General features: G+C 40.4%; 1 pseudogene; it reads left to right on the top strand.

The window, feature by feature from the left end:
- Positions 1 to 4,226: 4,226 nt before the first annotated feature.
- Positions 4,227 to 4,339, top strand: LOC145527982 (small nucleolar RNA U3; annotated as a pseudogene).
- Positions 4,340 to 9,312: the final 4,973 nt, after the last annotated feature.

The raw sequence follows: 9,312 nt of genomic DNA, 5'->3' as shown, positions 1-9,312 counted from the left end.
AAGCCTTTATCAAGCATAATGAAAAGTGTGTATATATATATATATATACATATATTGGAGAAGGGAATGACAAATGACTTCAGTATTCTTGCCTTAAGAACCCCATGAACAGTATGTAAAAGCAAAAAGTTATGACACTGAAAGATGAACTTTCCAGGTCGGTAGGTGCTCAATATGTTACTGGAGGAGAGTGGAGAAATAACTACAGAAAGAATGAAGAGACAGAGCCAAAGTGAAAACAACACCCAGTTGATGATGTGACTGGTGATGGAAGTAAAGTCAGATGCTATAAAGAACAATATTGCATAGGAACCTGGAATGTTAGGTCCATTAATTAGGTAAATTGGAAGTGGTCAAACAGGAGATGGCAAGAGTGAATGTCAACATTTTAGAAATCAGTGAACTAAAATAGGCTGGAATGGGTGAATTTAATTCAGATGACCAGTATATCTACTAAAGTGGACAAGAATCCCTTAGAAGAAATGGAGTAGCCATCATAGTCAACAAAAGAGTCTGAAATGCAGTACTTGGATGCAGTCTCAAAAATGACAGAATAATCTGTTTCTTTCCAAGGCAAACCATTCAATATCTCATTAATCCAAGGCTATGCCTCAACCACTAATGCTGAAGAAACTGAGTTGAACGGTTCTAAGAAGACCTGCAAGATCTTCTAAAACTAACACCAAAAAAAGATGACCTTTTCATCATAGGGGACTGGAATGCAAAAGTAGGAAGTCAGGAAACACCTGGAGTAACAGACAAATTTGGCCTTGGAGTATAGAATGAAGCAGGGCAAAGGCTAATGGAGTTTTGCCAAGAGAACGCACTGGTCATAGCAAACATCCTCTTCCAACAACACAAGAGAAGACTCTACACATGGACATCACTAGATGGTCAACACTGAAATCAGATCGATTATATTCTTTGCAGCCAAAGATGGAGAAGCTCTATACAGTCAGCAAAAACAAGACCAGGAGCTGACTGTGGCTCAGATCATGAACTCCTTATTACCAAACTCAGACTAAATTTAAGAAAGTAGGGAAAACCACTAGACCATTCAGCCATGACCAAAATCAAATTCCTTATGATTATACAGTGGAAGTGACAAATAGATTCAACTGATCTGATAGACAGTGTGCCTGAAGAACTATGGATGGAAGTTCATGACATTGTAGAGGAGGCAGTGATCAAGACCATCCCCAAGGAAAAAAAAATGCAGCAAGGAAAAATGGTTGTCTGAGAAGGCTTTACAAACAGCTGAGAAAAGAAGAGAAGCTAAAAGCAAAGGAGAAGAGGAAAGATATACCCTTCTAAATACAGAGCTCCAAAGAATAGCAAGGAGAGATAAGAAAGCCTTCCACAGAGATCAATGCAAAAGCATAAAGTAAAACAATAGAATGAGAAAGACTAGAGATCTCTTCAAGAAAAGTAGAGATTTCAAGGGAACATTTCATGCAAAGATGGGCACAATAAAGAACAGAAACAGTATGGACCTAAAAGAAACAGAAGATATTAAGAAGAGGTGACAAGAATACACAGAAGAACAATGCAAAAAAGATCCTAATGACCCAGATAACCATGATGGTGTGAATACTCACCTAGAGCCAGACATCCTGGAGTCTGAAGCCAAGTGGGCCTTGGGAAGGATCACTACGAACAAAGCTAGTGGAGGTGATGGAATTCCAGCTGAGCTATTTCAAGTCCTCAAAGATGATGCTGTTAAAGTACTGCTCTCAATATGCCAGCAAAAATGGAAAACTCAGCAGTGGCTACCAGACTGGAAAATGTCAGTTTTCATTCCAATCCCAAAGAAAGGCAATGCCAGTGAATGTTCAAACTACTGCACAAGTGAACTCATTTCACACGCTAGCAAGTAATGCTCAAAATTCTCCAAGTGAGGCTTCAATAGTACATGAACTGAGAACTTCCAGATGTTCAGCTGGATTTAGAAAAGGCAGAGGAACCAGAGATCAAATTGACAACATCTGTTGGATCATAGGAAAAGCAAGAGAGTTCCAGAAAAACATCTATTTCTGCTTTATTGATTAGGCCAAAGCTGTTGACTGTGTGGATCACAACAAACCGTGGAAAATTGTGAAAGAGATGGGAATACCAGGCCACCTTACCTGACTCCTGAGAAATCTGTATGCAGGTCAAGAAGCAACAATTAGAATCAGACACGGAAGAATGAACTGGTTCCAAATTGAGAAAGGAGTACATGAAGGCTGTTAATTGTCACCCTGCTTGTTTAACTTATATGCAGAGAACATCATGTGCAATTCTGGGCTGGATGAACCACAAGCTAGAATCAGGATTGCCAGGAGAAACATCAATAACCTCAGATATGCATATGACACCACCCTTATGGCAGAAAGCGAAGAAGAATGGAAGATCTTCTTGAAGAAAGTGAAAGAGGAGAATGAAAAATCTGGCTTAAAACTGAACATTCAAAAAACGAAGAACATGGCATCCAGTCCCATCACTTCATGGCAAATAGATGAGGAAACAATGGAAACAGTGATAGACTTTATTTTCTTGGACTCCCAAATCACTGCAGATGGTGAGTGCCGCCATGAAATTAAAAGACGTTTGCTCTCGGAAGAAAGCTGTGCCCAACCTAGAGAGCATATTAAAAAGCAGAGACATTACTTTGCCAACAAAGGTCCTTCTAGTCAAAGCTTTGGTTTTTCCAGTAGTCATGTATGGATGTGAGAGCTGGACCATAAAGAAAGCTGAGCGCCGAAGAATTGATGCTTTTGAACTGTGGTATTGGAGAAGACTCTTGAGAGTCCCTTGGACTGCAAGGAAATCAAACCTGTAGATCTTAAAGGAAATCAGTCCTGAATATTCATTGGAAGGACTAATGCTGAAGCTGAGGAACTGATGCTGAATGCTTTGGCCACCTGATGCAAAGAACTGACTACTGGAAAAACCCTGATGCTGGGAAAGATTGAAGGCAGGGGCAGAAGCATATGACAGAGGATGAGATGTTTGGGTAGCATCACTGACTCGATGGATATGAGTTTGAACAAGCTCTAGAGTTGGTGATGGACAGGGTGGCCTGGCATGCTGCCATCCATGGGGTCACAATGAGTCGGACAGGAATGTGCAATTGAAGTGAAGAGATATATGCACATATATATATGCAATATATATTATATATATTATGTATTTATATATATTAGAAAATGAATTTTAAAGTCAATTTACCATAACAATTTGGTATAAATTCCATTCATTCATAATTTAAATCCAAACAATATTTTTTTGAAGTTGAAATCAGAAGTTTAAAATTCAAATGGCATAATTGTAGTCTAAGAAGAGCTAAGATAATTCTAAAATGAATGAAAGAGGAGAGGTGATGTTCCCTGACAGATAATATTTATTATAAATACATATATTAATAATTAAAACAACAACAATACAGGAGTAAACAAATAGATCAATAAACAAAGAAAGACAAGGGGAAAAGATTGTATATAAGAACTTGATATATAATAGTGCTGCCATTACACATCAATGGGCCTTTCCATCTTTCTATAACTTTGGAGCATTAAACTTTCTGTATGGAATAAAATAAGATTAGATTCTTTTAACACACCACACAGAAATAAGTGCTAAAGTAAAATCTTGTTGTGGCTCAATTTCCCCAGGAAACAGCTCTCAGATTTATATGCAGGAGATTTATTGAGGAGTTCTCACAAAAGTGAGAAAACCAGGATTGGACAAATGCAGAAATTAAACTATGATTCAGTTGCAACAGGTTTCAGCTAATCTCAAAGGAAACTTTGAGGGCTCTTCAGAGACATCAACAGACTACCCTCAGGAAGGGGAGGAATCTTCTAGGTAACCACAGCACCCTCTGACTGAGGACAATTCCTATGGAGGGATCCAGCTATGAAACTTAATCAGGCAAAACTCCCAGAAGCATGTGTCTTATGGTTTAAGGAAGATCTTGGAAGCGTGTTGTAGTATTCACTCCAGTCTGTCCCCTACACTTCTCAGATCTAATTGCTTTGGATAAGTTTACCCCATTAGGAAAAAAATCCAGGATTCTTGTTGATCTCTTCTCTAGGGGACATTTATAAGGATGCCTTCCACTGCCACACTGGTGTCTAGTGGTCACAAAAATACTCATCATCTTCCCCCTCTACTGTTGATTTGTTTTAATTAAATTTATGGATAATTGCTTTACAGTATTGTGTTGGTTTCTGCCAAAAGTCACCAAGACTATACTTTCAGGGATCATTTCTATAGTTTGTACTACTCATTCTTCACTCCTTCCACTCTGAGCTAATACCACGTGGTGGAGTAACTTAGATCTTCATTTCTAAGTGCTCTGAGCCACTGGTGACCATCCCCTCCTTATTGACTTTTATATTTATGATTAAAATTATCAGGGGGTACCAAGTGATTTTCCAATGAATTACTTGGTTGCCAAATAGAGTCTTCCCCGCTCCTACTGTGTAACAGCAGCCCTGGTTTCTCCTAAGGGTAAGTGTCAAACATCACTGCCAAAATTATGATTCTTTTTTCAGCCATATCTTAAAGTTTAATGAACTCTTGCTGTATCCCCTGGTAGAAGTATTCTCTCTTTGTGAAATAGGATCTTTAGCCTGAAGAGCCTAGAGATCCAGGAACGAAAGCCCAAATTATGTAAGTGACCTGGTAGAGGGAAGGCAAGGAGCTATTTATACTCTGAAGCCTTGATTTCTAGAGCACTTTTTTTTTCTATTAAGGATAATGAGTATTCGATTCATGGATTTAGTTAATATACATTGTTGCTGAAACTTGGTCTCTGGTCACAGGTGCTGAATAGAAAGTTGGAGACAGAGTTTGGAGTAAAGTAGAAAAGAGTAGCTTTATTGCTTTGTCAGAAAAAGGGGGCCACAGCAGGTTAATGCCCTCAAGACTGTGTGCTACACCCTGACGGGAGTAGTAAGTAGTCACAGTGTTCAAGGAGCAGGGAGTCATTAGCTCCTGGACATTCTTCTGATTGATTGGTGGTGAGGTAATTGGGACAGCACCATCAGCCTTCTGTTTCAAATGACAAAAGGCAGATGGAGGACATGGCGGGGGTTCTATTCTGGGAAAGCCTTATAGGGGTCTGCTTGATTATACCATGTCTTGGAGCATAATGCCCCATTATTAAGGGTTTGTCTCTAAGTTGGCACCTTCTAAAAGCTGTCCCATCACTCTAGCTGGAAGCTGCCCAGTGGTATAGTATCTAATAGGAGCAGCAGATCTTGTGGTCACATGCCTCTGTTTTCATTTCCTTTGCTGTTATGTTAGTCCCTTAGTTTGACACAATTATATGCAGAATCCCTGCTAATTGTTGAAACAGCCTTTAAGTCTTTATAATGGTGCTGAGTAAAGTCCCACACTCAAGAAAGGCAAAACAACTCAAATCCCTTCAAGACAAATTACTGCTCCTGCAGGGTGGAAGAGGTTCAAAGTAATCAACCCATTACCAAAAGCCTGGTAGTTTCCCTAGAAAGATGATGCCATATTGAGAGCCATGAGCCAGTAGCTCATCTCCACTGTTAACAGGTGGGAAACTTAACCACAGCAATAGTTAAAATCATTACTGGTGAGTGAGAGTCCATATTGCTGGCCTACCCATATTACCTATCTCTGTTGTAGAGATTATTCCATTTTTGTACTCACGGTGCTAGTGCTAAAACGATCCCTAACAGAAGATGGTTGATGTCAACTGGCTAAATCATTCCGTCTGCTTAGATGTTTAGTGACTGCTACACAAGTGATGTTCCCTAGTAGGTATAACATGTAACACAAATATTGTAACATTCTCATCCATTACAATTGCTCCCATTCTGCTTCTGATTCTTGAGCACTCCCACTTGACCTCTAATTATTCAGGGATCATACAATCTCCTTTGCAATGAAGGAGCTTGGTCCTACCACCAGACTCAGTCTACAGAGGACAGCCACCAATAAGTTTCTCAGCATCATATCTCAACATTATTTTGGCCCCACTTACAAGTGCACTTCTTATCATTATTTTTCTGGACCATCACATGGACTGTAATTGCTGGTGGTGTCCAGCCTTGTGTGATAGTTTTCTGCAGGATGTACAAACTCCTCCCTAGCATGTTCAGTTCTTTTGCACCTGTCTTCCACCACCTGCAATGATGCTGGCATTTCACTTTCTCCAAGTTATTAGGAACCATCTGAATTGTGTGCTGGCACTGACTCCTGGGTCCTCATCAGGGTGTTAAAGCTTTGATCATAAACAGTTATTCCCATATCACTAAAGTCTCCCTTATTTAATCTTATACTTCATCTTCTTTAATCTAGAGCCCTCAGCATGTCATAGTACAAAACAAACATTTCCATCTCCTGCTGTTACATGCTGAATAGATCCTGTAACTCAGGTGTGGTCCTATCCTTCCCACAGCAGGCTCAGGACTTCCCTGGCCAGATCATGTTATGATTTAACCCTACTAACTGATGTGAAGCAACAGTTAGAACTGGACATGGAACAACAAACCGGTTCCAAATAGGAAAAGGAGTACGTCGAGGCTGTATATTGTCACCCTGCTTATTTAACTTATATGCAGAGTACATCATGAGAAACGCTGGGCTGGAAGAAAAACAAGCTGGAATCAAGATTGCCGGGAGAAATATCAATAATGTCAGATATGCAGATGACACCACCCTTATGGCAGAAAGTGAAGAAGAACTAAAGAGTCTCTTGATGAAAGTGAAAGAGGAGAGTGAAAAAGTTGGCTTAAAGCTCAACGTTCAGAAAACTAAGATCATGGCATCTCATCCCATCACTTCATGGCAAATAGATGGGGAAACAGTGGAAACAGTGTCAGACTTTATTTTGGGGGGCTCCAGAATCACTGCTGATGGTGACCGCAGCCATGAAATTAAAAGACGCTTACTCCTTAGAAGGAAGGTTATGGCCAACCTAGATAGCATATTTAAAAGCAGAGACATGACTTTGCCAACAAAAGTCCATCTAGTCAAGGCTATGGTTTTTCCAGTGGTCATGTATGGATGTGAGAATTGGACCGTGAAGAAAGCTGAGCGCCGTAGAATTGATGCTTTTGAGCTGTGGTGTTGGAGAAGACTCTTGAGAGTCCCTTGGACTGCAAGGAGATCCAATCAATCCATCCTAATGGAGATCAATCCTGGGTGTTCATTGGAAGGTCTGATGTTGAAGCTGAAACTCCAATACTTTGGCCACCTCATGCGAAGAGTTGACTCATTGAAAAGACCCTAATGCTGTGTGGGACTGGGGGCAGGAGGAGAAGGGGATGACAGAGGATGAGATGGTTGGATGGCATCACCAACTCGATGGACATGGGTTTGGGTAGACTCCGGGAGTTGGCGATGGACAGAGAGACCTGGTGCGCTGCAATTCATGGGGTCGCAAAGAGTCGGACACGACCGAGAGACTGAACTGAACTGAACTGAACTGATGTGATGGTCAAAGGATGAGGAGCCAGGGAGATCTTAAGGAAGGAAACTGTTGTCTTTGGATGGAAAAGCCTCCACATAATCTTAATACAAACAAGAAAGTGAAAAGTGAAGTGAAGTTGCTCAGTTGTGTCCAACTTTTTGCGACCCCTTGGACTGTAGCCCTCCAGGTTCCTCTGTCCATGGGATGTTCCAGGCAAGAATACTGGAGCAGGTTGCCATTTCCTTCTCCAGGAGATCTTCCCGATCCAGGGATTGAACCCAGGTCTTCCGCATTGTAAGCAGACACTTTACCATCTGAGCCACCAGGGAAGTAGCAAGGAATTCAAACCTGTATTGTTTATTCAATATTGTTTATTCAGTAGCTTATTCAAACCTGGATTGTTCAGGAGAATCTAAGGATTCAAAATTTTTGAGTGCATCAACCTAATTCTTAGAGTCTCATCTTCCCAAACACTGCCTTGAATTTGGTGTAGCAGACTTTTCAGGGATAAGAATTCAACTTTCTTTGGAGCTTCACTATTTTTATGTTTAAACTGTGGGCTTTCTCTCCAATGCAAAAGCTGAGAATATCTTTATATATTGCCAAGGACATCCTCTGGCTACCACAAAGCCTTAAATTGGTGATTAACTGTCTTCAACTTTTCTTGACTTTTTCTAATACATCAAAAGCACTCAGCAACAGCTATCTGTTGTAATTTTAATAAATTAACATTTGTTAAGTAGAGCACAGGGGTATATGGATGGTAAGCCAGAGTTCAAAAAAGACTGCAAGGAAAAGTGAAATGGAGAAGCTTACTATTTGTTAAGTCCTGGAGGAGGAGCACAGCATGCGGAAGGCCAAGGCAGGGTCCAGGCAGAGGGAGAGTGCCAGCAGCTGCACACGCTTTTATTCAGGTCTATTGATAGAGTGCTTTGGAGTTCTCAGGCTAAAGCTGGAGAGGTTAATTCAAACCAAAAACAGTGGGGATTTTGGCAGGCTTCCTGAGGGTATTATCTAAGGAGGGTACAAGGGGAAGGGCCTGGGCATAAAGGGAGAACGCTTATCACAAAGGCCATTAGAAGAGTCACGTCAGGAACTTACATTTACTTGTTACTCTGTGGGCTATTATTTAGGGCATGAGAGAGTGAGCTAGTGCCAGTTCAAGTTGAAGGCCCCTACAGGCCTCCTGAGCACACAAAATACATGCTGAGACAATGATATTATGGACTAGTTAAGCTAAACTCTCAACAGCATCCAACTCCAAACTCCTTATAAATCTTTACTCCTCTGATCCTCTCACTCACTTGACATCTTGCACCCACCAGTGCACTTTCTTCTAGCAATAGCCATCTCAGTTTCCCCCAGGGAAAGCTTTAAAAGTCACTAGGCTGTCAAAATTTATTTTTGCTTCATCTATGACACATATCATCATTACCAGCCAGGTATTAGGTGATTCAGCTCCAAAAATTCATTTTAAATTCTGTTTACTAGGACCACTTCTACCAGTTGTCACAGATCAGGTTCTCTGGAAAACAGATTCTGAAATGGAGACTAGCAATGAGAAATGGACTATTTCCTGCCATATCAGTAAAGAAGGATGTCATAGTCATAAGTGATTGCAGCTCTCCAACGTGAGCCTGGGAGCCCTCTTGAATGATAGAGAGATGCTAGATTGATAAGAATATCTTTGTAACATTAAAGAACTTCTTAAGACATTCAAAGTTTCAACTATAAACAGAAGATTAGTGGATTGGCTATATAAAAAATTAAAATCTGAATGTAATTAAGGGCAAAATAAAAAAAGATAAATAACAAGGAACAGCCTTGGAGACTTCATTAAAAGTGTACTGAAAGACTTCATATCCAGAATAGATAAGAAA

The sequence above is a fragment of the Giraffa tippelskirchi genome, chromosome 11 (assembly GCF_054371585.1).
Source record: "Giraffa tippelskirchi isolate mGirTip1 chromosome 11, T2T-mGirTip1v1.2.pri, whole genome shotgun sequence".
Taxonomy (NCBI): Eukaryota; Metazoa; Chordata; class Mammalia; order Artiodactyla; family Giraffidae; genus Giraffa; species Giraffa tippelskirchi.
The sequence above is the reverse complement of the archived record's forward strand: the minus strand, read 5'-3'. Positions and strand labels throughout refer to the sequence as shown.